Source organism: Lepidochelys kempii, chromosome 7, assembly GCF_965140265.1.
Source record: "Lepidochelys kempii isolate rLepKem1 chromosome 7, rLepKem1.hap2, whole genome shotgun sequence".
Lineage (NCBI taxonomy): Eukaryota > Metazoa > Chordata > Testudines > Cheloniidae > Lepidochelys > Lepidochelys kempii.
In genome coordinates, this window is record NC_133262.1 from 40,587,674 (window position 1) to 40,609,692 (window position 22,019).

At 40.0% G+C, this 22,019-nt stretch overlaps 1 protein-coding gene across 8 annotated transcripts in view; it reads right to left on the reverse strand.

Annotated features, from left to right (window-relative positions):
• ATP2B2 (ATPase plasma membrane Ca2+ transporting 2) overlaps nucleotides 1-22,019 on the reverse strand; it is a 422,428-nt gene that overhangs the window by 333,643 nt on the left and 66,766 nt on the right. The window lies entirely within an intron of this gene.

Sequence of the window (22,019 nt, forward strand, 5' to 3'; positions counted from 1 at the left end):
GCCTGTTCACTGCCTAATCTATAGACCCCTGAATATTTCTCACATGACAGAAAGGGTTTGAGTGTGGTATCAGATTAATGAATGATGGACCTCTGACTGTCAGAGTGGATTTTTTTTTTAAGCAGCACACCAGTCACAAAGAAATGAATTGTTACAGCAGAGTGCATGCAAAGGGAAGAAGAATGAACTAAATGTTTTTAACCTCCCATCTTTACATTGTCAGGACAACCTTAATTTCATGCCCACATACAGCTAATATCGCTACTGGGCCCACTGAAATGAGCGTGTTGCCATTGATTTCAAGGGGATAATGTAATCAGTGTTTAATATTTCCTATTTGCCCACAATTACATTATCCGTTTTGAGGTTGCTTAACACACTAGCTAAAACATGCAATATGGACCTCTAGCAAAAAATACATGTCATTCCTTTGAATTTCACAGAATACCAGAGCATCAGAATTTTAAATTGCCACAGCACAGAATCCAGGTAGTAGTCAAATGTTAGATCAGAGTTGTTCTTCCCCACCCCATGCTCATTGTCAAATTTCTGGTGGTGATAATTCAGCAATGCAGCACTTCATGTATTCTTTTGCAGGGCATCAGAATTTGCCGGGGAAACTCTGTGTATGTTGCACAATAAATACAAAGGTAAAGAGAAATTGGAATGAATAAAAAAAGACCTTTTATCCTTCAAAAAGAAATAACTGCATCTTCAGAAGATAGGAGGTATCCTACTTTCTCTCACACACAAGCTGCTATGGTTGAATGCAAAACAGTCATTGCAGCATCTATTTAATTACAGATACCTCAAAACACAGCAAGTTCAAAAATACCTCTATTTGTGTATCTAACAGATTTTTTTCTGAGGGACTGGTAGCCAGATTTGGATAAAATGGGAACCAGCTCAAAACATTGTTTGGGTTTGATTAAAAAAAGTTTGTAAAATAGAGAGGAAAAGTTTTGTATCCCTGCACAACATGCATGATCCCAAAAGACAATGAACTCCAAAACTCCCACTGCTTGGGGAAAGAGCAGACATCAGCACATCTTAGGATCCGGCCATTTATGGTTTCATCTATGAATGGTTGAAAGCCAGGAAACCTCACCAGAAAGCATGTTAGTGTTTGAGCTGAAATATCAGCCAAAGACGGTGACATGAACCAATTTGGGTTCAGTAATGAAAAAGAATAATTAAAAAGACAGATTGCTACTTGCAGACAGGCACAGAAATGCTATTTATAGAATGTGTGTGTCTAAAGAATTTGACCACGGGGTATCACAGCACCAGACATAATGTAAAGAACCTGCAGCATTTACATAGCAGAAAGCTCATTGCTATTTTTTGTTTGTTTTTCTTTTTCTTTCTTTCTTTCTTTCTTTCTTTTTCTTTCTGACCAAGTCCTTACAAGTGGTCCATGAAACTTCAAGAAAAATCAATTATTAGTTCCCTTTGATGAATACCACCTACTGTTTTCATAAGTAATGCAAAGTGTATTAAAGCTGGATGTCAGATGTGTCTGCCAGAGGATTTTTCTCTGTGGGATGTTTACAGTAATACTACTGTCAAGCAAAACACACTTTTTAAAATCATAGCACCATCACTATATATTAATATTTGTTGCTACTCTTGGAAATGCCACTTTTGTCATTTGTCAGACAACATTAGCCAGGGATGTTGTTCCTTTGCATATGATTGAATCATCTGCCTGTTTAATTTTTTATTTGACTTTCAATTAAATATTAATCAATAAACCACTAAATTGAGAGGCATACTTCCATTAGTGCTCAAGCAAAAAGTATTTCTAAGTTCATGTGATCTTTGGAATTCACCCAGTGGCATGACACCAAGGAAATAACATCCCTAGTGTTTTTCAAAGGCAGATGGTAAAATATAGAGAGCACAAAGCATGATTAATATTATTCACTAATAATGAATCTCTCTAATCCTGTGGAACAAGATATAAAGGCTTCATTTCATCCTGGAATATTTTATGAAAATTCTAGGAACTTTGCCAAGTGTATGCCAGTTGAATGTGACTGATAGATGGGCCACCTCATCCTTACTGAGATTAATAATTCTTTATCGAAAGCTGAGAAATCCAAAACATGAGATCAGTATAGTGGCATGACTCCCAGTGGGGCTCCAAGATTTGTAGGTTCAAAGTGAAACTCTTCATGTGAGCTGAGCAAAATTCAGAATTTCCATGCCACGGGAAATTCCAACATTTCCATATTTGGTTTCATCCTGAAACAGTATGAAAATACAAATTTTTTCATAAAACAAAATTCTGAAAAACAATTATTCAGAAATGTCAAAATATTCTGTTCTGCCATTTTTGATTGAAATGAAACACTGACATTCCTTAAATTGGATATTTTTGTTTTGTTGAATTGACCTAAAATGATTCTTTTCATGTCAGATCAACAGTAAACTACATTGCCCTTGCCTTTTGGGAGTTGTAATTTGGGCCCCCATTGTCTACTACAGGCTGGGTTCCCTGGAGGACAACATCTTCAACAATGCAATGCGGACTCAACTTACTACTCTCAGTGGTGTCTCAGGGAATCACATGACTGCGTTCTGGGAGATGTAGTCCAGCCAGGGAGCCTGATGCCTGCGTGTGTCTGTGCCCGTCTAGCGCAATGGAATCCTGATCTTGCCTAGGGCCTGTAGGCCCGGCTCTGCACTTGGTAGGCAAAGCATGCTCTCTAGAATGTGCTGCAGACAGGAAGAGACAAGCTCATCAGAGCCGATACATTTATACTGAAAAATTAATGCCAGACCTTTATATGTTACATTCTCTCTCTAGTCTAAGACAACTGCTTTTTGTCCGTTTGTTTTTTTTTTCTTATTGAATAATCTCTAAAAAATGTTAGACAAAATTTTTAAAAATGCAGATTAAAAGCGGTCACTTACAGTGGTTGAAAACATTGGTTGTAACACATCAATCTAATGTAGCACCTTGTTTATACGTAGTTCAGGTAGGAAAAAGACTTTTCATTCCTACTGTCAATATCCACTACCAAAGTTTAAATTTAAAGTGAAAATAATCATTATTTTACTCATAAAAGAAATGTAAGACAATACCTTCATTTTGCATAAGGCAATGTAATTCTTGGATTGTTTGTTCTTCAAAGGTAACACAGATTTTTGCTGTGTGAATACACTGAAACCAGGGATTTTTTTTAATTCTTATTTGGAAAGGCTTTGCCTTGAGGAACAGCCATTCATTCCTGCAGCACCCCAGTCAAATATTTTTCAGTTTCCAATTGTCTGAAGGCAATACATGCCAATTAAATAAGAAGTGATTTGGATGAACTAACTGCAGGCCTGCTGGGAAAACTATCCTTCTATTTCCTAATAAGCAAAATATCATCCCTGGAAGCTTGTAAATGTTTTGATAATGCATTAGAATGATGCCTATGTAAATATCATTGCCAAGAATGCTGGTAGCCTGATTTTAGTGGAGTTCCACTGAAATTAAACTGGTGTAACATAGTAGTAGATCAGCCCTGGGTTTGCCATTTCACAGAACAAGGATCATGAAATCCTTGTACTCTGTGAAGGTTTGGGACAAGCAAGAACAGCGCACGATCAATCCCAGAACTAGTTATTTATTAAAGATTTGGCTGTATTCACCATAAGATCTAAGCTTTCATCTAAAACAAAATAAGTTCCCAGTCCTTCTAGTGGCGAATATAACCTTGATAGTTCAGAATGATGGATGTTTTGTCTGACAGAATCCACAGCAAGCCAAACTAATAAAACACACTCTGAGAAGTACAAGAACACTCTCTCATCTTAAAAGAATATTAGCTTTGAAACATAATTATCAGGAGCACACTAAATGCAGAGGAAACTAAGAAATAAGACTCATTGAATGGAACTACTTTTTCACTTTCACAAATGCGTATTCCTGTTTGATCCCTGTCTTAGGACCCAAGAGTGGATCAAGAAAGAGAAACGGTCTTTGCAACTAAATATGCTCTGGAACATGCTTCATAATATGCTTCATAATGGCATCTCTACATAATTTATTGCAAATTGAAATTCATAAACAAACTGGTAAATAATTCATGCATATTGAATACACCATGGTGGCAAGCACTACAAACAAAAACCTAGTGCAAAAAACTTCACATACCTTTATATCTGAGATGCTGAAACTATTTCTTATTCTAAGGCCATGTCTACACTACCACTTAAGTCATCAAAACTTATGTCACTCAGGGGTGTGAATATTACACACAGAGCGACATAAGTTTCACCAACAGAAGCACCGGTGTGGACAGTGCTGTCAGTGAAAGAGCTTCTTCTGCCACATAGCTACTGCTGCTCGTTGGTGGTGGTTTAATTATGCCAGTGGGAGAGGTCTCTCCTGTAGGCATAGAGAGGCTACACAAGAGATCCTACAGCAGCACAGCTAATTGTTACAGCTGTGTCACTGAAAGCTCTCTAGTGTAGTCATAGACTAAAATGGAAATATTACATTACCACATCATACTGTCAGAAGAAAAGTTTGGTAATTTTTTTTAAGCAGTGATCACTTAAGTAAAGGTTCTTCAAAACAACAATAAGAAATTCAAGAAGCTAGGAAAAAAATAGAATACTAGTTTAATCCCAGACAACCAGGCAAATACTGTTGTAATGCCCAAAGTAACAATTCCTCTGTCCATTCACCATGAATCAGTGTCTCTGCTCAGTATTATAAAGCTGCTTTACCTAACAAATAAAACTATCAATCTTTTATAGGTATTTTTTGGATCAGTTATACTCCCCTACCCATGTTTTGTTAAAAGAAAAGGAGTACTAGTGGCACCTTAGAGACTAACCAATTTATTTGAGCATAAGCTTTCGTGAGCTACAGCTTACTTCATTGGCTGTAGCTCATGAAAGCTTATGCTCAAATAAATTGGTTAGTCTCTAAGGTGCCACAAGTACTCCTTTTCTTTTTGTGAATATAGACTAACACGGCTGCTACTCTGAACCATGTTTTGTTAATCATTTTTCTTTTATTCTAGAGGCAGATATTGCTAGAACTATGATCCCAAAGAAAATTTTCCTCAGTTAATGGGTCTTACTAAACATGAGCAATTTCCTAGTGACTATTAACCCATGTAAAAAGAAAAGGAGTACTTGTGGCGCCATAGCCCTGGTCTACACTAGGACTTTAGGTCGAATTTAGCAGCGTTAAATGGATGTAAACCTGCACCCGTCCACACGATGAAGCCCTTTATTTCGACTTAAAGGGCTCTTAAAATCGATTTCCTTACTCCACCCCTGACAAGTGGATTAGCGCTTAAATTGGCCTTGCCAGGTCGAATTTGGGGTACTGTGGACACAATTCGACTGTATTGGCCTCCGGGAGCTATCCCAGAGTGCTCCATTCTGACTGCTCTGGACAGCACTCTCAACTCAGATGCACGATTGTCTGCCGTTGCTCTGATGCAGGGAGGGGCAACTGACGACATGGCTTACAGGGTTGGCTTACAGGGAGTTAAAATCAACAAAGGGGGTGGCTTTACATCAAGGAGTATTTCAGGCAGGTTCCAATAAGAAATGGTGCACCTAAGTTATTGTTCTTATTGGAACAAGCAGGTTGGTCTGGCCTCTGATTGATACATGGCTAGATTTACCTCGCTGCACCTTCTCTGTGAGTGACTGCAGTGTGACCTAGAGGAATGAGTCCCCTAGACGGGGGGCGAGGGCGGGGGTTTGCAAATGGGTACAAAACAAATCTCGTCTATTTCTTGTTTTGATACACTCCATCTATCTTTTACATCTTTGGCTGGCAGCAGATGGTGCAGAAGGACTGCATGCTATCCTCATCTCTTGCCTGCCCGGCAGAAGATGGTACAAGAGGACTGCTAGCAATCCGTATCGCCTGCCTGCTCACCATAAGATGGTTCAATAGGACTGACTGCAGGACTAAAGAGAATGACCTGATCAAGTCACTCCAAATTTAGTCCCTGCGCCCATGTCTGCCCAGGCACTCCTGATCGACCTCACAGAGGCGACCAGGAGCACCTCGGACATGACGATGACAGCTACCAGTCCTACTGTACCGTCTGCTGCCATAAGGCAATGGGTTGCTGCTGCTGTGTAGCAATGCAGTACCACATCTGCCAGCACCCAGGAGACATACGGTGACAGTGAGCTGAGCGGGCTCCATGCTTGCCGTGGTGTGGCATCTGCATGGGTAACCCAGGAAAAAAGGCGCAAAACGATTGTCTGTCCTTGCTTTCACGGAGGGAGGGAGGGAAGGGGGGCCTGACGACATGTACCCAGAACCACCCGTGACAGTGTTTTAGCCCCATCAGGCATTGGGATCTCAACCCAGAATTCCAATGGGCAGTGGAGACTGCGGGAACTGTGGGATAGCTACCCACAGTGCAACACTCCGGAAGTCGACTCTAGCCTCGGTACTGTGGAAGCAGTCCGCCGAGTTAATGCACTTAATGCACTTAGAGCATTTTCTGTGGGACACACACACTCGAATATATAAAACTGATTTCTAAAAAACCGACTTCTATAAATTCAACCTAATTTCATAGTGTAGACATACCCTTAGAGACTAACAAATTTATTTGAGCATAAGCTTTCGTGAGCTACAGCTCACTTCATCGGATGCATACAGTGGAAAATACTGTGGGGAGATTTTATATACACAGAGAACATGAAACAATGGGTGTTACCATACAGACTGTAACATGAGTGATCAGGAAAGGTGAGCTATTACCAGCAGGAGAGTGGGGTTGGGCCGGGGGGAGGGAACCTTTTGTAGTGATAATCAAGGTGGACCATTTCCAGCATTTTACAAGGACAGTAGGAGGGGAAATAAACAAGGGGAAATAGTTTTACTTTATGTAATGACACAGCCACTCCCAGTCTGAGCTGTAGCTCACGAAAGCTTATGCTCAAATAAATTTGTTAGTCTCTAAGGTGCCACAAGTCCTCCTTTTCTTTTCACCATTCCTGATCACTCGTTACAGTCTGTATGGTAACACCCATTGTTTCATGTTCTCTGTGTATATAAAATCTCCCCACTATATTTTCCACTATATGCATCCAATGAAGTGAGCTGTAGCTCATGAAAGCTTATGCTCAATTAGTCTCTAAGGTGCCACAAGTATTCCTTTTCTTTTTGCGAATACAGACTAACACGGCAGCTACTCTTAACCCATGTACTAATCCTACTCATCTAGAATGACTGCCAATCAGATTATATATACAAAAATAAAACTGTCACCAATAAACAGAGCCTTTTCCCCTTTCTGTAACAATATAGATGGGGAGAACTAATAATTTAGGAAATAAAATGATCTGTGGTAGCTGATTACACTACGTACCCATTTGAACCAAATAGGACACAAGGTCTAATCCTGCAACCCGTACTTTCATGACAGGTCCCAGTGAAGTCAATTGAAGTACTGACATGATTAAAGACTAAAATAAATGGAGCCTTTTCACTGACTTCAACAGGGTGAGATTAGGCTATACAAGTGAAATCTTTGACTTCAGTGGGGCCAGGCTTTAAATCAACGTTCATAAGGTTTGTAAAGGTGAGACCCGCAAGACTACTGGTAAGAGACTGAATTTTCTTTACTGTTGCCAGTCGCCTGACATTGGTCAGAATTAAAAAAAACATTAGAAGCCTTGTCATGTGACAGGGGTCAGTTTCCATTGTCTCCAGTGGCTGTCGTAAGTGACTGCAGAATTGGGTGGTAATTTAATTGTGTTAAATCAGTATAAAGATTAAACATATTTAAGAGATTTTTAACAAAAGGGAAAAAAACCTGATTTTATGCAAAAGCATTTTTCCCTAATAGGATCTGTACAGGTCATGCATTTTAGAAAGCTGCTTTTCCCTCTCTCATTTCTTGTAACCACTTTACTACCAAGAACTTACCTCAACTTCTTTGACATTCATGGATAAATGAGGCTATCAGCTTTGTACTCTCCAGAGACGAAAAACCTGCATTACATAGCAGTAACTGGATTTTTCTTATTCAGTAACCACCTCCACAGATCCATACTTTTTAGAGTTGTACTTTACAACCCATCAAAGAATTGTAAGACACTGAACAATGACCAATTCCACACCATATAGCCTTTTATAATTCATACTGTTTGTAGCTACATCACTATAAACACGAATACCAGTATAATGCAGATGTCTCAATAAGAGCTCATTTTCCAAGTGTGTGTCTTGTGACAGACCCAGACCAGTGGGGTACAGGAGTCTGGTAGAAGGCAAATATACTGGCCACTGGATGAAGAGTTTTCTGTTCCCTCAGTGACCAGAGCAGGGGCTGCACTAGAGCAATCAGGAACCTGCTAGAACCAATTAAGACAGGCAAGCTAATTAAGACACCTGGAGCCAATGTAAAGTAATGCACATTGGAAAAAATAACCCCAACTATACATACAATATGATGAGGGCTAATTTAACTACAACTAGTCAGGAGAAAGATCTTGGAGTCATCGTGGATAGTTCTCTGAAGACGTCCACGCAGTGTGTGGCGGCAGTCAAAAAAGCAAACAGGACATTAGGAATCATTTTAAAAGGGATAGAGAATAAGATGGAGAATATCTTATTGCCCTTATATAAATCCATGGTACGCCCACATCTTGAATACTCCATATAGATGTGGTCCCCTCATCTCAAAAAAGATACACTGGCATTAGAAAAGGTTCAAAAAAGGGCAACTAAAATGATTAGGGGTTTGGAATGGGTCCCATATGAGGCGAGATTAAAGAGACTAGTACTTTTCAGCTTGGAAAAGAGGAGACAAAGGGGGGATATGATAGAGGTACATAAAATGATGAGTGGTGTGGAGAAAATGAATAAGAAAAAGTCATTTACTTGTTCCCATAATATAAGAACCAGGGGCCACCAAATGAAATTAATGGGCAGCAGGTTTAAAACAAATAAAAGGAATTTCTTCACACAGCGCACAGTCAACCTGTGGAACTCCTTGTTGAGGAGGTTGGGAAGGCTAGGACTATAACAGGGTTTAAAAGAAAACTGGATAAATTCATCGTGGTTAAGTCCATTAATGGCTATTAGCCAGGATGGGTAAGGAATGGTGTCCCTAGCCTCTGTTTGTCAGAGGGTGGAGATGGATGGCAGGAGAGAGATCACTTGATCATTACCTGTTAGTTTCACTCCCTCTGGGACACCTGACACAGGATACTGGGCTGGATGGACCTTTGGTCTGACCCAGTATGGCCGTTCTTATGTTATGTTCTTATGTTCAATGAAGAACATACTAGAATCAATTATGGCAGGCAGGCTAATCAGGACACCTGGTTTAAAAAGGACCTCCCATCAGTTAGTGAAGGGCATGCAAGGAGCAGGGAGTGAGAAGGCGTGCTGCTAGAGGACTGAGGAGTACAAGCATGATCGGGCTTCAGGAGGAAGATCCTGCGGTGAGGATAAAGAAGGTGCTGGAGGGAGGCCATGGGGAAGTAGCCCAGGGAGTTGTAGCTGTCACACAGCTGATACAGGAGATATTGTAAACAGCTGCAATCCACAGGGCCCTGAGCTGGAACCCAGTGTAGAGGGTGGGCCCAGGTTCCCCCATCCCCCAAACTCCTGACTGGACACAGGAGGAGTTGATCTGTTCTGTGAGCAACACCAGAAGGGAAGGTCTAATTTAGAAAGGGATCTGGCCTGTCTCCGACCCTCTAGGTGGGACAACAGAGACTGTGGAGATTGTTCTCCGTTTCCCCCATGCTGGCCAGTGATGGGGTTAGCTGACTGAACAGCAGGTTTGAGAATCTAGCAGAAGTGGCCAAACTGAGGGCTGCCATGAATCTCTGAGGCAAGCAAATCTGCCAAAAAGCATAGGACCCACCAAGGCAAAGGAGGAACTTTGTCACAGTCTATATAATACTGTGCAGCAGAAAGGGTGTTAGCTTCCCAGACTCATTAAATAAGAGATAAATTGATGAAAATAAAAAAAAATCACTAAAAATGGTTTCTATAAGAAACATAACACTGAACTCAAAGGGACATATCCCTGAGCGGACCCAGGTGCAGGGCCCACTGGCACAAACTTCAGCAGTTTTGGAGGTTATGGCACCAGAAAGCCTTCATAACTACCCTCCACTGGGAGACCCAAAGGGGGAGGCTTGGCCAAGAAAGTCATGTGGTCCAGAGACACACAGAGTCATTGTACCCCCATCAATAGTATCTCTAGGGGTGGCTTTTTGGAGTCACAGATACGAACTAAAACTAATTCTCCCTTCCCCATGCGGCCCGCCCCAACAAAGCAGGAGCCATGAGAGAGGATCAGAGTGAAAACTCCAACTGAGCTCCTTCAGGATGAAACACTAGAGAAGTGTGGGATTAGCTGGCACATATAATGTAATTTGCACATCCCAGTGCCAGTTTGGTGAAAATAGCCCTCCTGGAGACCCAATTCAACGGGCAAAATCTCAGATTTTATATATATATCAGGAAAAATTAGGCTATAAAACAAGGCATTGTATATCTTCATCCCTCTGATTGTAGCAATGGACATGTTGCAGATTTGTTGTTTGCCAATTGGTTTCAACCTATTTCTTACAGATTTCTACAGCAGAAAAAAACCCTAACCACCAACACCATTTTATAATTTAATTTATTACCAAATTAAATACAAAATTACATCTGCAAATCAGTAAGACCAAACCTCCAGTATGTAAAAGAATTTAAGGAACATATTTCCTCTAGTGGATTTTTCACCCATTGAGATCAATGACACAATTCCCTGCCTGTAATGGGGCAGGATCAAGTCCTTTACCTGCAGTTATAGGAACCATATAATTAAGTAAACTTGTAGTAACACGTATGATATTTAACTTTTGTATTGATCATTTTCTAATAAAAAGTTTAATATTATGTTGAGGTCCATTACAGGATGAATTTGGACCACAATGATCCAAAAACAACATCAGTGGAAAGTTTAGATTTACTACATGCAAAAACCTAAACAAAACAGGTTAATGCCTTGTTATTTTCCTTTGTCTTGTTAGAAATTATTAAAATATAAAATGTCTATTACCCTAATGAATGCAGAGTTTCAGAGGAAATTATCTGGCATCTTCATTTCATTGGTCAGATTTGAGTAGGTTCTTTTGATTCACACTGCAGTGAGTTTGTGATAAAGAAACCATCACCCTAAAGTGTGCTATTTCAGAGGATTTTGGCAAGGTGCTGTTGTACAGCATATTTTACACTCCATGTTTCTGACAGCTGATTGCATCTGGTTTTAACCGAGCAAATCCCCAAAACCTCTTACAGCAAAGGGTTTATCTAGTTACTTGCAACAAGAAGGGTCTTCAACTTGACAGTTATTAAATATGACAGTCTTCCTTTATTCAATACTCTTTCAATATTTTTGGAACCTAAACTTGTTTCTTACTGTAATTTGTGTGTTTTACTAATTTTTTTTATTACAGAAAGACGGTTAAAGTTGCTATCTACACTTCATACTTTAAACATAACTCAAGTTTTAATAACTTAGTAAAAATGAACATTTTTCCTGATAATTAAGTGCAGAGCTTTGCCTCATTTTACCTTTCTTTTTTCAGATATTGAATAGGTTATTGGAATTATTTTTTATTTTTAAAAAATGAGAATTATAAAAATATATCTGGTTATGAATTAATGATCCATTAGTTATGATCTAATAAGAAATTGCCAAAGTTTGCCTAGAATCCAAACCAAGTGTTTAAGTTTTGAAACAATTTGGATAACTTTTCTCTTTCCATGTGTGTCTGCACTTCCTAAACTTATATTTGCAGTTATATTAATATGTTAATACCCCTAAAGAGGCTTTTCATGTAGCTTTAAATGTCACTAGTTTAAGGTTATTATACTGGTTATAGTTTTGTCATTCTGTGAAACTAAAATGGTTAAATGACAGGTTTCAGAGTAACAGCCGTGTTAGTCTGTCTTTGCAAAAAGAAAAGGAGTACTTGTGGCACCTTAGAGACTAACCAATTTATTTGAGCATGAGCTTTCGTGAGCTACAGCTCAAATAAATTGGTTAAATAAATAAATAAAGCTCACGAAAGCTCATGCTCAAATAAATTGGTTAGTCTCTAAGGTGCCACAAGTACTCCTTTTCTTTTTGCAAAATGGTTAAAGGCATTCCATTTATTTTTAAGTTTACATAAAAAGCATCAGTGAATTTGAGAGCATTTTCTATGTTGGATGAAACACAGAAAAAACTTTGCTTTCCATCCCCAAAGCAAAGTGGAAGAGACTGAGCCAATTGGAATTATGATCTGATTCTGATGAACCATTCTTTTACATTCAGAATTTTAAAATTGCCATGATTTGTGTATAGGGGAGAATGGCAGAATACTAACCTAAGCAGAGAGACTGAAAGCTGAGGAAATCCAAACTTTTCCCCATAAACTGGACTGGGCCCACCCACCTAGGGTGACCAGATGTCCTGATAAAATCGGGACTGTCCCGCTTTTTAGTTCTTTGTCCCGTGTCCCGACCGATGCACGGTCGGGACGGCATTTGTCCCGATATTGCGATATTAGCTGCTCTGGCTTTTTTTTTTTTTTTTTTTGCTTCCTCCATGTGTCCCGATATTTTGTCCATTTCATCTGGTCACCCTACATCCACCTGTCAGTGCACAATTGTCTGGCCCACTTTTATATGACTGAAGCAATGGTCTTCCATTATTTCACATTAATATATTATTTTGTAATCACCACAACTACTGACAAATGTGTCAGATATTCATTCTTCATTATTCTATTATCATCCTGTCACTCCTTCAGATGACCCTTGTCAATCCTCTTCCTCCCTGCTGTCCATTGTCTACAAAGATCATAGATGTTAACATCCTCTATTTATCATTGATTTTCCCTCTCTCTCTCTCTCGATCATTCTTTCCATAACCGAGTTACTTTAGTTGCCCTTTTTTTCAGCTCCTTCCAATACTGAATTGCCCAGAATTAGAAGCAGTATTGTAGTATAAGTGAGGACTTATTAGTACTATATATAATTTTTTATGATGTGATGCTTGTAAGTAAGCAGCGCAAATTCTCCCATCCTCCTTTTTGTGTCAGCATATCACATTGCAAGCTCATCTTTAATTTACTGTTCCCTATCACCCATAGCCGTTTCTTTACCTTACTGCTTTCTAATGAATGTTTCTTCCTCCCTTTTAATATCTGAGCATTTCACATATTACACTCCCAGTTACCTCCAAACGTTTACTGCAATGGGAGAAAAAATTCATTATTGCTGGTAAGCAATGCTGCTATATTATTCTCTCCACATTATTTACTTGTTCCAAGTGTCTGGTGACAGAAATAGACCAATAGTAACTACTGGTTTAGTTGGAATGATAAATAGTAACTGGACCCCTGGCTAAGTTACCCAAACTTCTGGGATACATTTATTATTAATCATCTTTAAAACAGGCCTATCATCGTGTGTGTGTGTGTATGTTTTGCGTTGAGTGGGCTAACCACTGACGCTTGCATATTCTGCCCTATAATACAAGGACACTGATGAAAAAGCAACAAGTTTAACAACAAAGTAAATTATAAATGAGTGAACAATTTTTTGCTCGGCAACTTTATGAAACTTCCCATGTGTTTTATCAAAGGACCTTACAAGAATTAGACACAAATATAGCTTAGCACCTGCTTCAGCCTCATTTATGTCAATGAGACATAAGCATGGAATTAAACTTAAGCACAAACTTCAAAAGGCCATGCTGAATGATAAGATAATCAGAGGACAATAAATTAAATGTATCTTTATTTTATTAACAAACAAGACAAAGCAGGCAAACTTACAGTAAACAAAGCCACTCTCTTTCAAAAACAAAGGATATTTTTAACATTAAAAAACTAGCACACAGTTGTACTTGATAAACTTTACAAATAAAGAAAGAATAATACTGAAATATCAGATTTTCTAGGGTTCTCTTGTGAGGTAAATTCCTATCATCTGTATTGCTACCAGCTCATATTTAAAAATGGTGGTAGGCCCAAACTTCTGCAGCTTTGAATTCCAGATCTGACCGTGAACTTTCCCACACCTCAGTGTGCATTGATTTGGCTGGTAACTGGAAGAAGTTAGAACTGCAGATTTTGGTCTGAGCCCAGCATTTGGCTGGAGCCCCCCGCCAATTTTAAAAGGTCACACCATCAATCTGTTTATTTTAACCACCAGCCATTAAAAACAGTTGTGATTTTTTTTTCTCTTGATTCTGACAGGAAAGCTTTTAGCATTTAAAGGGACTATCCAATAAAATGTTAGAATAAAACGTGATATATGGTTTCTGAAGTATGTTTAATCTATGAAGAGACCCAAAGCTCTGAACACACATTTGTCCCTGTGAACTTTCTACTGGAATGACAGAACCAGAGCTACAGGTGAAGTACCTCAGCATCATGTAAATCAGCATGAAAGAATTAGGGAGAAAAAACAGGCAACTGATTGTGTGATACCAACCATCAATCAAGGTCACTGATACGAAAATTACAGATGAGGAGGTTTTAATCCTCAATGGGCTTCAGTTGTGAAGGACAAAAAATGATGTTCAGCAGTGATTTTAAATAGGGCATTCCTAGAAGATTGATTTTTTAAATCTACTATATATCTTTTTCTAGATACTTTCACAACACTCGAATCTGCTCTGCACCAATTGTTCGTTCTTATATAGCCTTAAAATGTTTTGGAAAGAGGTAGAAAAATTATAGATTTACAATATAATACACAGTGTAAATGCACCAACCACAGAAATTATATTCTTCCTGTCTACTGAAAACATATGAGCAAAATCAGATTTTTTTAACACTACTGGAAGAAAAATTGAAGGACAAAACTAAATCCACTGCATAGAGCTGACAGATCTAGAGGACCACCACATTACAGCAGATCACCATTTTATTGCAATTCATTCCAATTGACAGGAAACACCACCACTTGCCTCAGGGAAAAACACTTTCTGTATATACATACATATACCAAAGCTGACATCTAGAAAAGCTTCATTAATCCTAAAAATGTGTCAGAAGAAAGGGTTTGGGGGAGCATAGGGGGCGAATTCTAGAAGCAAATGAAAATCTGTGCTCATATGCAAGTCCCATCCTTGAAAGAGAACATGAACAGGATACAAAAATAAAATTTTCCCCCTTCAAAACTGGTATGTTTCAGACACCACTCATTTTTCTGTTTCACATCAGTAACACTTGGAAAACTACTTAACCTTTCTATTTTTATCTGGGTGCATTCAAATTACCAATAATGTACAATGCGCTGTAGCAAACCCACTGATGTAGGGTATAATTTTCCCTCAGGCACATTATCCTAGCTGGAGGCTCAGAAAAATAAGCTGATAAAACAGCAGCACACATCAATTGGTGGATAAAAAGTGATTTCAGCTGTGTAGAACCTTGCAGCACAGCACCTTAAAAATCATACAAAAAATTTACACAATAAAACAGGATACACGTAATGACTATGCATCACCAGTTGGGTCACGTGACAAATATCACTGCGAACAGAGGCTAACCCTTTTAAACAGACAAGCAAATTATCACCATCATTACTCAGATGTTAACATTGCGATTTATTTAAAAGCCATGCTTGGTAGTTGTATTTAATATCTTCTCCCTTGTTGACTTCAGTTGGGATTTCTTCAAACCATGAGAGTTTGTAATTTTCTTTTCTATTTATAGCCCTTGCTAGGCTAAAAATAAATCTGTTGCTTTTGGAATTGCAATATTGTAACATGTTTGATGAAAAAAGTCCAGACACAAATATAAGTAACTAGCAGGTAAGAAATGGAGATTCAATGCCTGAGGCTCCTCAGAATATTATCTTTATCAGCACCCAGCAATACTGCCATAACAAGAATAGGGACACACTGAAATATGGGATAAACTGTGAACAAAAACTATTCTGAACTGTTCTGCAGTCTCTCTAAGGTATCTCAACAGCCCTCTTCCAGTTCATCAATGGACACTGATGTAATTAACGGTTTAATCAGCAGTAGCACACTTAGCCCCCAATCCAACAAAGCATTTCAGCATGTGCTTTACTTTCAGTACATGAGTAGTCTCACTAAGTTCAATGGGACTGCTCATGTGCTGAAAATTGTGCACATGACGAAGTACTCTGCTAGAGTGAAGACTTACAAAGTAGCTAAGCAGTTCTGGATCATAATTCAGTTGTAGCTACTATTGTTTCTGTACCTCCTTGCAATCAGGAGTGGAATCTAGTTTTGATCTCCTACCACTGGGAGTGGGCCTGCACCATGAAAGGAGAGTTTGTGGGGAAGAGGCAGGAGGATGAGGTCAGCACTGAACCACGAGGGATGGTTGGGAGCTGTAAGGATCAGTGCCATGACCCCTTTGCACACGTGAAACACAGGTCACATGGCTACAACTCCCTTGGACAAAGGGCAGGAGAGGGAGTCATAGCATGAGTAGTTCAGAAAGAGCCAAGTGTGGCTGCTCTCTGGTTATGTCACTAATCAATAGTGGCATTGTTACAAGTCTCACGGCTGCAGTAGCTACCATGAGCACCCCAGGGCTATGGGCCCACTTCAAAGAAAGTTGTTCTCCAACATGACTAGTGATGAATTAGCACAAGAATAGGACAGCCCTGAAATTTGCAGAAAGACAGCTAAGCCAGAGGTTGTTTACTGCAACCAGCAGACTGGATTTATCTTCCCTTGTCCAGTGATTCTAGTCTTGATGTAGGATGGGTACGAGGCAGCCATCTGTAGGTAACGTGGAAAGGACCTAAATTTGGAGTAGCAAGACTGGAAAGTGGAGATTACAGAGCTAGAGAGGTTTCAGAGTAGTGTTAGTCTATATCCGCAAAAAGAAAAGGAGTACTTGTGGCACCTTAGAGACTAACACATTTATTTGAGCATAAGCTTTCGTGAGCTACAGCTCACTTCATCAGATGAATGCAGTGGAAAATACAGTGGGGAGATTTTATATACAAGGAGAACATGAAACAATGGGTGTTACCATACACATTGTAACGAGAGTGATCAGGTAAGGTGAGCTATTACCAGCAGGAGAGCAGGGGGGTGGGAGAGGAACCTTTTGTAGTGATAATCAAGGTGGGCCATTTCCAGCAATTAACAAGAATGTCTGAGGAACAGTGAGGGGGGGGAAATAAACATGGGGAAATAGTTTTACTTTGGGTAATGACACATCCACTCCCAGTCTCTCTTCAAGCCTAAGTTAATTGTATCCAGTTTGCAAACTAATTCCAATTCAGCAGTCTCTCATTGGAGTCTGTTTCTGAAGTTTTTTTGTTGAAGAATTGCCACTTTTAGGTCTGTAATCGAGTGACCAAAGAGACTGAAGTGTTCACCGACTGGTGTTTGAATGTTATAATTCTTGACATCTGATTTGTGTCCATTTATTCTTTTCCATAGAGACTGTCCAGTTTGGCCAATGTACATGGCTGAGGGGCATTTCTGGCACATGATGGCATATATCACATTGGTAGATATGCAGGTGAACGAGCCTCTGATAGTGTGGCTGATATGGTTAGGCCCCATGATGGTGTCCCCTGAATAGATATGTGGACACAGTTGGCAATGGGCTTTGTTGCAAGGATAGGTTCCTGGGTTAGTGTTTTTGTTGTGTGGTTGCTGGTGAATATTTGCTTCAGGTTGGGGGGGGCTGTCTGTAAGCAAGGACTGGCCTGTCTCCCAAGATCTGTGAGAGCGATGGGTCATCCTTCAGGATAGGTTGTAGATCCTTGATGATGCATTGGTACATGATACAGTTCTGTGGTGACCCAGAATCCTATTTCCGACATCTCTGACTCAAGGAATATTTCCAACACACCTCTGAACAACATACTAACCCACAGAGACCTTCCTACCAACACTGCAAAAAGAAGGATTCTGGGTAGATTCCTCCTGAATGTCGAAACAACAGACTGGACTTCTACATAGAGTGCTTCCGCTGACGTGCACAGGCTGAAATAGTGGAAAAGCAGCATCACTTGCCCCATAACCTCAGCCGTGCAGAACACAATGCCATCCACAGCCTCAGAAACAACTCTGACATCATAATCAAAAAGATTGACAAAGGAGGTGCTGTCGTCGTCATGAATAGGCCAGAATATGAACAAGAGGCTTCTAGGCAGCTCTCCAACACCACTTTCTACAAGCCATTACCCTCTGATCCCACTGACGGTTACCAAAAGAAACTACACCATCTGCTCAAGAAACTCCCTGAAAAAGCACAAGAACAAATCCGCACAGACACACTCTTAGAACTCCGACCAGGGGTATTCTGTCTGCTACCCAAGATCCATAAACCTGGAAATCCTGGATGCCCCATCATCTCAGGCATTGGCACCCTGACAGCAGGATTGTCTAGCTATGTAGACTCCCTCCTCAGGCCCTACCCTACCGGCACTCCCAGCTATCTTCGAGACACCACTGACTTCCTGAGGAAACTACAATCCATTGGTGATCTTCCTGAAAACACCATCCTAGCCACTATGGATGTAGAAGCCCTCTACACCAACATTCCACACAAAGATGGACTACAAGCCATCAGGAACAGTATTCCCGATAATGTCACGGCAAACCTGGTGGCTGAACTTTGTGACTTTGTCCTCACCCATAACTTTTCACATTTGGGGACAATGTATACCTTCAAATCAGTGGCACCGCTATGGGTACCCGCATGGCCCCACAGTATGCCAACATTTTTATGGCTGACTTAGAACAACGCTTCCTCAGCTCTCATCCCCTAATGCCCCTACTCTACTTGCACTATATTGATGACACCTTCATCATCTGGACCCATGGAAAAGAAGCCCTTGAGGAATTCCACCATGATTTCAACAATTTCCATCCCACCATCAACCTCAGCCTGGACAGTCCACACAAGAGATCCACTTCCTGGACACTACGGTGCTAATAAGCGATGGTCACATAAACACCACCCTATACCAGAAACCTACTGACCGCTATACTTATCTACATGCCTCCAACTTTCATGCAGACCACACCACACGATCCATTATCTACAGCCAAGCTCTATGATACAACCGCATTTGCTCCAACCCCTCAGACAGAGACAAACACCTACAAGATCTCTGTCAAGCATTCTTACAACTACAATACCCACCTGCTGAAGTGAAGAAACAGATTGACAGAGCCAGAAGAAGTAACCCAGAAGTTACCTACTACAGGACAGGCCCAACAAAGAAAATAACAGAACGCCACTAGCCGTCACCTTCAGCCCCCAACTAAAACCTCTCCAACGCAACATCAAGGATCTATAACCTATCCTGAAGGATGACCCATCACTCTCACAGATCTTGGGAGACAGGCCAGTCCTTGCTTACAGACAGCCCCCCCAGCCTGAAGCAAATACTCACCAGCAACCACACACCACACAACAGAACCACTAACCCAGGAACCTATCCTTGCAACAAAGCCCGATGCCAACTCTGTCCACATATCTATTCAGGGGACACCATCATAGGGCCTAATCACATCAGCCAAACTATCAGAGGCTCGTTCACCTGCACATCTACCAATGTGATATATACCATCATGTGCCAGCAATGCCCCTCTGCCATGTACATTGGCCAAACTGGACAGTCTCTACAGAAAAGAATAAATGGACACAAATCAGATGTCAAGAATTATAACGTTCAAAAACCAGTCGGCGAACACTTCAGTCTCTTTGGTCACTCGATTATGGACCTAAAAGTGGCAATTCTTCAACAAAAAAACTTCAAAAACAGACTCTAATGAGAGACTGCTAAATTGGAATTAGTTTGCAAAATAGATACAATTAACTTAGGCTTGAAGAGAGACTGGGAGTGGATGTGTCATTACACAAAGTAAAATTATTTCCCCATGTTTATTCCCCCCCCACACACACACACACACACACAGTTCCTCAGACATTCTTGTCAACTGCTGGAAATGGCCCACCTTGATTATCACTACAAAAGTTTTTTTTTTCCCTCTCCTGCTGGTAATAGCTCACCTTACCTGATCACTCTCATTACAGTGTGTATGGTAACATTGTTTCATGTTCTCTGTGTATATAAAATCTCCCCACTGTATTTTCCACTGCATGCATCCGATAAAGTGAGCTGTAGCTCACGAAAGCTTATGCTCAAATAAAGGTGTTAGTCTCTAAGGTGCCACAAGTACTCTTTTTCTTAGAGCTCGAGAGGAGAGGCAGCATTACTGGTATGCACTATGTCAATTCAAGGGCACAAGGTATACGTGATCTCGTTATAAAACAAAATTCATGGGACTATATTTTCCTAGTTCGTTTTGGTAAAATAGGTCAAAGAGGCTTACTATGCAGATACGTGGATCAAAACCACCTACAAGTATCTGAATAAAATAAGTGCCTCCCAAATCCAATTTCCTAGTTTTTGGTTGCATAATAATAGTATGTATTGCATTAGGCAAATACCTACAGAATATCAATAGTTAATATCCTCTGGACCTTCATACACCATGCTACGACAGTTAGATGGGTAGTGAAGTGCATCCCTCAATAAAAAAAACTTCTGTAATACCAAATTCAACAACAGAAGGAGATGGTGAAGGTAATTCTGCCCTACTGATTGAGCTGGTTTGCCCACCTTTTTAATTTGAGTCTGGAAAGCGGGGTCAAACTGGACCCTTGGCTGCTTCTCCACTGCTTCTACTTGAAGATCTAGAAAACAGCTTTTTCTTCTTCCACAATTGATATGATGATCACTACCTTTCCTTTCTGATGTGGACCTTGCGCATCTCACCTAAAGATGGGATTGCTGCTATGTGCTCTAATTAAGGGTAAACCATAAGACCATGCAAAAGTTTCAGCTATTGTAGAATATAGACACTTGCTGAATTTAGCCATGCTTCTTTCAAAGAGCATACACCTTTGTTCCACAGATTGCACTGGTTTTCATTTAATTTCTGGTTGCAATTTAAGTTGTTGATCTACAAATCTCTTTTCAACTAGAAACTTGTGCATTTTAGAGACAACCTCTCCCCTCACGCCTTACCATGGTAGTTGCAGTCAGCTGGGACATCTGAGCTGAAACTCCCTAGGTATATTTGTTATGGAGCTGGCAAAGGGTTTTCCTTAGTGTAGGGCCTTCCATTTTAGAATCGTCCTCCTATTTTGGTGCAACAGAGCCCAAGTGTGCTCATCTTCTGGGTGTGTAATCACTTATTTATCTATGCTTTCTGCAAAGTGGCAGGTTATGTGAGGATGAAAATACTTGATCTGTGGCTTCAATGTGGTGTTAACATTGGGCCAATTTGCATTTGGTCAAGTACATATTTTTAAACTGCGAATGCACATAGAGCACTAGATGGATGCATCTTTCGTAAACCTAAATTTATAATTTCATGGCCCAGGCATATGTCTTCAACATACAGGAGAGATAGCAGCTGGTGAAAATAGAAACTGATTTCTTTATATATATTCTTGTCCAAGCAACTATACAAGATTTGACAAAATAGCTGACAAGCTATCCTGCTTGTAAAATAAAGAGAGCCTGGGCTCAGAAGGAGGGGAATAGGGCAGAAGAGAAGATCCGAAAGAAAAGAAAAAAATATTTACTGAAACTTAATGTTTAGTCTAAAACCCATTGATGTTTGGCTGAACACTTTGTAGTGGGGGAGATATGGACTTAACTAGATGAAAAATATAGGTATACATCCACAGCAGTCAAGTTAAAGACATTCCACAACATTCTCCCATAACCTTTTCCTTATATCTAAGGTCTATCCCAATTAATAGAGAAGAAAACAGAATAAAGTCTCTTTTGTTTCCTCACTATTTTATTTTTCTGATTTTTTTAACTAAACCTTAAAAACAAAATTTTTTTTAAAACAATTACTATCTGGAGAAACAACGCTGTCTCTTGCAGCTTTAGCAATTACAAAAACTGCAGGTAGTTTCAGAACATGAGTTTCAAAAGCGCCACTGTCACTCTCAGCTGCAGAAGAAGCTGAAGCAGGGTAAAAATAGACACA